The following is an 8,860-nucleotide window of genomic DNA, read 5'->3' as shown; positions in this document are numbered from 1 at the left end:
CGCCGAGAACGCCTGGCCCGGCCGCACCTGCAGCTGACAGCACGTGCGCGCCGAGCCCAGGAACGAGCCGTGGCAGTCGGCCGCCGGCGAGCCGGACGCCTTTGACACACACAGCGCGCCGCACGGTGCGCACGTGTGAAACGAGGCGCACGCGCATGTGCAGGTGACGTCCAGCCGCGGCTCGGAGAACGTGTACGCCGAGAGGTGATGGCGTGCTGATGTTCCACCGACTCCAGCGTCAGCTGGATGCGCAGCCGCGGTCCGTCGACGGGCGGCAGCGGCGGCGGCGGCGGCGGCGCCTCCGGCAGCAGCAGGCGGCGGAGGCTGCCGTCGTTCCGACTGCCGGCCGGCGTTGCCTCCGGCAGCCGGGCGGCCCGCTCCCGCCGCCAGACACTCCTACCGGCCAGCTCACCTGTCGCGCCAGGCGCAGCGCTGCCTGCTGTAGGGTCAGCGGTGCTGTCCTCCCGGAGCGGGTCCGGCGCCTCCTCCGACAGAAAGCTCGTCTCTGTTGACGCGCCTGTCTGCTGGTCGGAGTCGGCTTGGGACTCCACGTCCTGTTCGTCGCTGATGATGTTGACCAGGTGCGCCTCGCCCGGGTGGCCCCCGCTCTGGCGCTCGCCGGCTGGCGGCGGCCGCGGCTGGGGCAGCGCGGCGCTTATGCACACCGTCTCGCCCACGCGCAGGGAGGTGAGCACGTGCGTGCTGACCACCAGCTGGCCGGTGTGCAGCAGCTGCTGTCGCACGGCCGTCTCCTGCACCTGCGTGCGCTGGCGCTGCAGAACACCTCCCCCGCGGCGGCGTCTTCCGCCATCGTCGCGGTCGCCGTCACCACCAGCGTCACCAGCGTCCACCACCACATGGTCACTGGGCCGCGGCGCCGCGCCACGCACGCCGCAGGACGGGCAGTCCCCAGAAGCGTGCCCTCAGGAGGCTGGACCACGACTGGCTCCTCTCCTCGTTCTGACTCATTACCCCAGCGCTGCCGAGCGCGGGGCATACCTGCCCGGACCGCAGTCGACTGCAATTAGACCGAGATTCATAAAAATTAACACCGCCAGGGCGTTTCGTGTATCATGGCGCGCGACGCTGTTGCTGCAGCTGCCAACGATGATCATCGCGCTTTGAACCGGCACCGACCTCGTCGATCTCCAAGTCAAAACATCAGGGGGCACTCGTACGTGGACTGCGGAGGACCACGCGCGCCATAAGCCACAGGTATTCCACGTCGCATTTCTCGCAGCGTCGGGCCGCGGAGACGACGCAGCGCCGACGACCGGCGACGGCGCGCATTCATCGCAGCGAGCCGTACACCTTTCTGAAGTGGCCGCTCGAGCGCGCGGCGCCGCTCTCCGCTCGCTTTGGCGGCGCCGCCGTGCGAGAAGCTGGCAGCCTGTCAGACACACCTCAGCACCCGTGACCCTTCTCATGGAAAGTTTGCGCGACTCATCGACGTCGACAGGCGCTCGGGCTGGCCGCCAGAAGGTGTGCCCCCCGCTGAGGCCTCGTCGACTGCGATTTATGGCGGGGTGCGGGTGTCGCCGTTACCGGCGCGCGCCGCTACACACCGTTTAGCCCAGATCTGTCGCCATCTGGGGGCGCCTGGCCGCAGTCGGCCGCTAATTGTGCGTGATTTGTGGCGGCCGCCTGGGCGAGGAGAGTGAGTTTGCAGGGGGCGCGACCCGCTGCCGCCCGGAGCTCGCCGTCACCGCGGGATCGGGCTTGCCTGCACGCGACCGCGGCCGGGTGTCGGCCAGTGCTCCCCGTCGCCAGAGGACCGCGGGACCGGGCTTGCCTGCACGCGACCGCGGCCGGGTGTCGGCCAGTGCTCCCCGTCGCCAGAGGACCGCGGGACCGGGCTTGCCTGCACGCGACCGCGGCCGGGTGTCGGCCAGTGCTCCCCGTCGCCAGAGGACCGCGGGACCGGGCTTGCCTGCACGCGACCGCGGCCGGGTGTCGGCCAGTGCTCCCCGTCGCCAGAGGACCGCGGGGGCGGGCTTGCCTGCACGCGACCGCGGCCGGGTGTCGGCCAGTGCTCCCCGTCGCCAGAGGACCGCGGGATCGGGCTTGCCTGCACGCGACCGCGGCCGGGTGTCGGCCAGTGCTCCCCGTCGCCAGAGGACCGCGGGATCGGGCTTGCCTGCACGCGACCGCGGCCGGGTGTCGGCCAGTGCTCCCCGTCGCCAGAGGACCGCGGGATCGGGCTTGCCTGCACGCGACCGCGGCCAGGTGTCGGTCAGTGCTCCTCGTCGCCAGAGGACCGCGGGGGCGGGGGGGGGGGGGCGTGGCGGCACCCTCCGGTGACGGCGGCCGAGACAGCGGGATTGAATCGCCCCTTGTCTCAATATCTGAATATCATTTCAGGATGGTGCCAAAATTCAACCCTGGACTCGTGCGTTCGAAGTCAATTAAGGCGGGGATGTGTAGCTAATCACCCAGTGAAAATAGTTGTATCGTAACACGCTGACAATTATGTTTTCGATTGCAGGCGTCGTAAAAGTGGAACCAATTGTAAGCTCTAACCATATTTGATCCGTAATGCGGTGCAAAATAGCTGTAACCCTTCACGTTATCACCAACATTGTATTCACTGTAATGAAATTGTAATTATTTCGACGCAATCGAATCGTTTCAGTGCTAACACATTTTGCTTGTCACAACATTTTTTAAGTTAAAACCCCGCATTGGAAGACATGACATGAGGTTGACGCGCAGCAAGCGAGGGTCACCTGACCTTTGAACATAGGGTCCTTTCTTCCTCCCACCGCTCAAATGTTGTTCGTTGCGGAAATGTACCGTTTCTGCAGAGGTTGCTATTTCGCGTATGGTGGGGCATATCAGCCCTTGTTCTTCATAACGGCCCGGGCAATGACAAATCATTTGATGAATACGCCTACTCTGCTTACATTTTGGTTAGGTGTATTTATGAGTACGGCGTGAACATTACTGATGCGAATAGTTACTACAAAAAGTGGATCAACACAGGATTTGTCAAGAGGCGGGGATCATTTAACATTCCCTTGCTAGGATGAGGATCCCTCCAAGTCTGCGAAAACCCCAACACAAATTTTGTGACGATGAAATGTCATACGATCAAGTTATATGCACATTCATGTCATTGCTATGCATCTGGAACACACGCAAGTCCTTGGAAAGCCAAAAATGGCCTGAGAACTGTGATCAGTTTCATGGAGTCAACAATCACCGCGTGATCATAAAAAAGTTCAAAAGGAGATGATAGCGTAGCGTTCGTGATCCCTCCATGGAATCCATCTCTGGTATAAAGTGACCACGGTCACTGTATGGCTGCTTTATGCATATATATATATATATATATATATATATATATATATATATATATACACATATGTATCACCATAAATATACATACATACACCTACATATATATATATATATATATATATATATATATATATATATATCAGCCCAATAATTTTTGCCCCATAAAAGCCTTGTGTTGTTTTTGAGCAGCGCTTTCGTTTCGCGGATCGGGCTCACCAGAAGTTTCGAGCGTCTAGCGTCATCGTTTCAACGAAGAGAAAACATTACAGGCCTTGCTGTTCAAGCTCAGTCAGTGCAAGGCATCGTAACCACTGGCCATTGTTCACTAGAGCGTTGGCTTACGTGTTCAGTGGCGCCTTTTCAAAGGCCGCACCGCCACACAGCCCGTGTACTGTGCTGCATTGCTGGTGCAAATGTGGAAGAGCCAGCTTACCGACTTCACGTGGCGTGCAGAGCCCTTATTGAAGTCAGAACTGCGCAGAAATAGTCCAGGCTAAAGGTTCAGCCGCTGCCAAATTACACCATCCGCATCAAGAGCAGGGATCATCGACGGACCTCTCGCTGTATTGTAGTTATTTCAGGTTTATGTCAAGCGTTTCAGAGGATGAGCGTCAGCCATGTAGCGTTGAATGGAATGAGCGCACTCACAAACCCGTTCTGCATCTGCGAAATTTTCTAAAGATTCCACTGATAATCGAGACGCTGCAGCTTATAACAAGCATAACTGAAAACATGTTTGTTTCCGGTACTCAATCGCTCAGGGGCTGTATGTAGTTCTCAAACTGCCGGCCCAGCTTCCCTCACGCTGCCACACGAGCGCTGGCCTGGACCGCCTGGTAAGACCGACACCGCACTGCGCCCCGTCCGGGTCGCGCCGAGGTCAACGTGCCACTGTCAGCTACCGGCTAAAAGCCTGCACTCAAAGCCGAGTGTGATGGAACATTTGCAGGCAGCCGTATCGGTTCTGCACGGACGTTCATTTCCGTGGCACGTAATGAACCGTCGTGGCTCAAATTACCCGAGCCGAAGTGTGCCGCCCCTGACGGCGCGTGCCTCGGGGGACGAGCGCGGCTGTCGTCGGCTGTCGGTGGCGACATCATGCAGTGACACACGGGCGCCAGGCCTGTCACAGCCACGCGCCCTCCCGGCCCGGGGCGGCGCCCAGCAGCTGAGGTTTAACTTTGATGGTGGCTGGCGCTCGGGCTACTGAGAGCCGCTGGGTGATCGGCTGTCCGGTGGCCGCGTACGAGGGGTGTCTGGCGGGGATCATATGACATGTGTTGACGGTACCGCTACTGTGAATGACCGACGGCTGCCGGGCGCTGCCAGAAGAGGCCCTCCTATGCTGTTGCGTTTTTTGCAACGCCTGACGTCATGTCTTAAGGTCGGATTAATTGATCAACGTGGGTTACGTGGTCAGTAACCGCACACACATGGCTTAGCATAAGCTTGGCATCAAACGTTTTTTTATCAGACAGTGTATTCCGGTCCAAGGTGGTCCACCCATGCGGGCGCATGTTTGCTCTCTCTGGAATCCCGCCTCGCCCTCTTCGCACACATCCTTGCAAGAGCTGCCTCGCCCCGCTCTCCCTGTACGGTCCAGCGGTAGCTCAAAGGCCCGAGGGCGCGGGTGTCAGCTGACAATGACCGGCGGGTCGTGTCAGGGCTCTCCTGTCGAGTTGCCACGGATCAGCCGCGTGCCGACCAGCGACCTGCGGTGCCTGAGGCGTCACACTTCGAGCGGAGGCCTCCGTGACGTCCTCAGGCGCTGCTCCGCAGGCCGGCCGCCGGGCGGGCGGGCGGGCGCAGCCCTGACCCGCCGTCGGACGCCGCCACGCCGCGCCGCGAGCCGCACCTGCTCAGATGAGGCGCAGTCCTGGACTCTGGACATCCAGAGCTATCTAGTGACGCGTTACCAGGGCGCTTGCCGACACGTCCTGGCCACCACTGTCTTTCAGAGCGTCTGGATCGTGTGACATTTGACGTTTCAGCGATGGCGCTGCTGGAGCGGGTAATGCCGGTGCTCACGAGGCAGCATGCACGAATCCGGCGTCTTGGCCTGGATAGGTACGCTTGGAGGGCAGTCCGCATGTGTTGGGGCGTTGCACCGAATGTGCAAAATACTTGCTTTGACATTCGATATTGACTCGGATTACCTTGAGCCGCACTGCTCGAGCCGTATATGTTTTGGTGGCGTTTGCCACAGCATGGTGGTGCGAGGACCGAATCGGCAGAGGAGTATACAATTAGTTGAGTAATCCCGTAACAGGAATCGATATCCAACTGTCTTCTCTTGTAGTGTCGGGCCTGCCGTGCCCAGGTTTTCGTTTCTAGAACTTGATTCATTATTACGTAATATATCTAGATACGCATCTAACTCAGGCACGCAATGCATTTTCTGACATGTTCGCATTCCGCATTCCATTTGACATTAGCTACCACCCAAAGACCACAAACCAAATCCAGAGTTGTCCCATAGCAGCAAAGTGGTTTTCCTCTGAACAGCCGCCGTGGCCGCGGCCCTTTGTTGGCAGTGACCGTGGTACCGCGCCGAACGGAGCGCCATCTGTCACGCACCCATCGTGAGGTCAAACCATGACCGACGGATTCGTGAGGTCAAATCATGATCGACGGGTCCTATCGTGGGGTCGGACCGTGACGGACAGGTCCTATCGTGAGGTCAGACCATGACCGACGGATTCGTGAGGTCAAATCATGACCGACGGGTCCAATCGTGGGGTCGGACCGTGACCGACGGGTCCTATCGTGAGGTCAGACCATGACCGACGGGTCCTATCGTGGGGTCAGACCATGACCGACGGATTCGTAGGGTCAAATCATGACCGACGGGTCCTATCGTGCGGTCGGACCATGACCGACGGGTCCTATCGTGAGGTCAGACCATGACCGACGGATTCGTAAGGTCAAATCATGACGGGTGGGTCCTATCGTGGGGTCAGACCATGACCGAGGGGTCCTATCGTGAGGTCAGACCATGACCGACGGGTCCTATCGTGAGGTCAGACCATGACCGACGGATTCGTGAGGCCAAATCATGACCGACGGGTCCTATCGTGAGATCAGACCATGACCAAGGGGACCTATCGTGAGGTCAGACCATGACCGAGGTGTCTTATCGTAATGTCAGATCATGGCCGACTACTCCTGTTGTGAGCTGAGGACGTGACCGCGAGGTCCTGCCGCGAAGCCGTCTTCATCCGACGATGGAACCGCGCCGCTCTTTGAAAGGGTCTTAACCCCTCTCCCCCCGCTACACACACGCAGCACACCGCCAGAACCCAGCTCCAAATGTCCCGGTCTCCCCAGTATTTTACCAAATTCTATGAATGCCGAAATCGATGACAAATTCGTCAGTGATGCTTAAAACAAAACATAAAAACCCTTCAATTGGGGGAAACCTGGCCTCCAGCCCTCCCCCAACAAACAGACGAAGCGATTAAGAAGCGATGAACCAACTCTCACCCGTCTCCATAGTGCTACAACTGTCCTGAGTCTCAGTGCACGGATTTCCTCATCGTAACAAGACACGGGAACCTGCCGAAATAAGAGATGCAATGAAACGAGGCAGACTGCCTGAGCAAAATATATGTAAAAATATGTTCTCGTTTAGAATGTGTGTATTCTGTGAGCTTGCCTGAAGCCCAAAACAATGATCTCATTTTAAACGGACAAGAACAGATGAATTTGATCTCATGAATTCGGTATAAAAAACATTGCAACATCCATTTGCCACTGTCGTGTGTTCCTGCCATGCTTCTGAACATGGCAGATCTACCCATTAGCTAGCTGAATTTACATCGTTTATTTGCAATTTGCATCGTTTAGCATGCATCAGTTTATTGTGGTTGGCTGGAATACAATATATAATATTGTGTTGGTGTTGGCGGCCAACCATTGATTGTGATGATATCTCACAGACTGTGCGGGAACCGGCATTGTATCGACATCGCTCCACTGTTCTCCACCCACGCCTCCACCGTTCCAAACCTGGTTTGATTCATTTGGACGTGGATGGAAACCTACCGTTTTTACAACAAAGCAACCAATGCCAATGAAAGCGCCCGCGTGCGCGTAAACAGTGAGCATACATCGATCAGACGCATCTGATAAGATTCTGGAAAACGCGTCGGGCACCATTACGTCCGAACAGGGCCCGCTCGATAGCGCTTACCTGCTGGCCGCCCACTGATACGGCCGCGATAGGCCGCGCCGACCTGACCCGCCCAGCGCCCGAGCTGCCCACGCCGGGCAGGGGCGCGCGAGCGGCGCGGCGACCAGCCGGCCAGCGCTGGCCGCGTCTCGGCGCCGTCTGCTGGACACGGCAGGCCGCCGCGGCTCCCCGCCGCCCCTCCACTCTTCATCGCCGGCCAGTTGCATCAAAGGAATAATTACTCCGCGGCGCGTGCGTAAGTGGTCTGGTGGCGCACCACATGTAAATTGGTGGCAGGTGTCTTTTCTCAGTCGAGTGTTCGGGGCGGCGCGGAGACGTGTGGCCGCCCTCTCGCCGCTGACCTGCGGTGGGGAAAGGAACAGGGCGCCATAATGGCCAAGTGCTGACCGACTGGGTCGACAATACCACGGGACAGCTCCGTAAAGAGACCGTTTTTATTTGATGACGGTTTGTAAATATGCGACTGATTCTGCATGCATGAGGGGTGCTGGAAGTGGGTCGGCCCTGCCGGCACGGGGGCCGCGACGGTGCGAGTCAACAGCGTCACGTGACGGTGGTAGGCGGTGCTGACGAAGCCACACCCGACACGTGCCACGCACCGTCACTGTAACGCCCCCCTCTGCTCGGAAACAGATTGTTATCTTAAGAGCAGTGCGGTCGTTAAAGCACGATATGGAACAGGAAATCCGATCGTGCCTATGTTTCAGCCTTTTGTCGTCTTAGCTGACGTGCGAAGTGCTGAAGGTTTGTCGTCCGTTCTGTGACATGCCAGCACCCCAGCTGCCGTCACAACCTTGATTGCTGCTCTTGTGTGGAAGGTCGGCAAGCAATCCCGTTTTTAACCTGCATATCAAACGTAAGTGTGGTCCACCTGTTGGTAGCATTCTGGGTCCAGGGTGAATCTTTAATTGGGATCAAGTATAAACCTAGTCAAATCATTTCTTCACAATGTTCCTGATTTCATATTAGCCACCCTCGCCATTTGCAGTGTGTTTTTGCGCCGGTGCCGTTTCCGAACGCGGGGCAGAGTCGTTCGGGTCAACACACATCACCACCCGGATTGGTTCCCAGCGAAGGAAGGGGAAAGGAATGCGAGCTTCTACCCCGGACGCCCAGCTGATAGAGCTACACGGCACCCTCGAGGATCACCAGCAGTGTTGGTGCACAAGTTAAGGGGTCGGTGTGCGCACAAACAAGCCAAGTGCCTTCCTTGGTGATAATGCAAATATATGACTATCCACAACGCATATTGTACCGAAACACCACAAAACAAGAAGTCAACGCGTATTACACGTCATACAATGACGCCTGGCTCTAAGTATAGCACATTGCCGTGGTCAAGTACTGATGAAAACAATTGATTAGTGA

This window comes from Pollicipes pollicipes, unplaced genomic scaffold, assembly GCF_011947565.3.
Source record: "Pollicipes pollicipes isolate AB1234 unplaced genomic scaffold, Ppol_2.1 Scaffold_4881;HRSCAF=5763_pilon_pilon_pilon, whole genome shotgun sequence".
NCBI lineage: Eukaryota > Metazoa > Arthropoda > Thecostraca > Pollicipedomorpha > Pollicipedidae > Pollicipes > Pollicipes pollicipes.
This window is presented reverse-complemented; position numbering follows the sequence as displayed.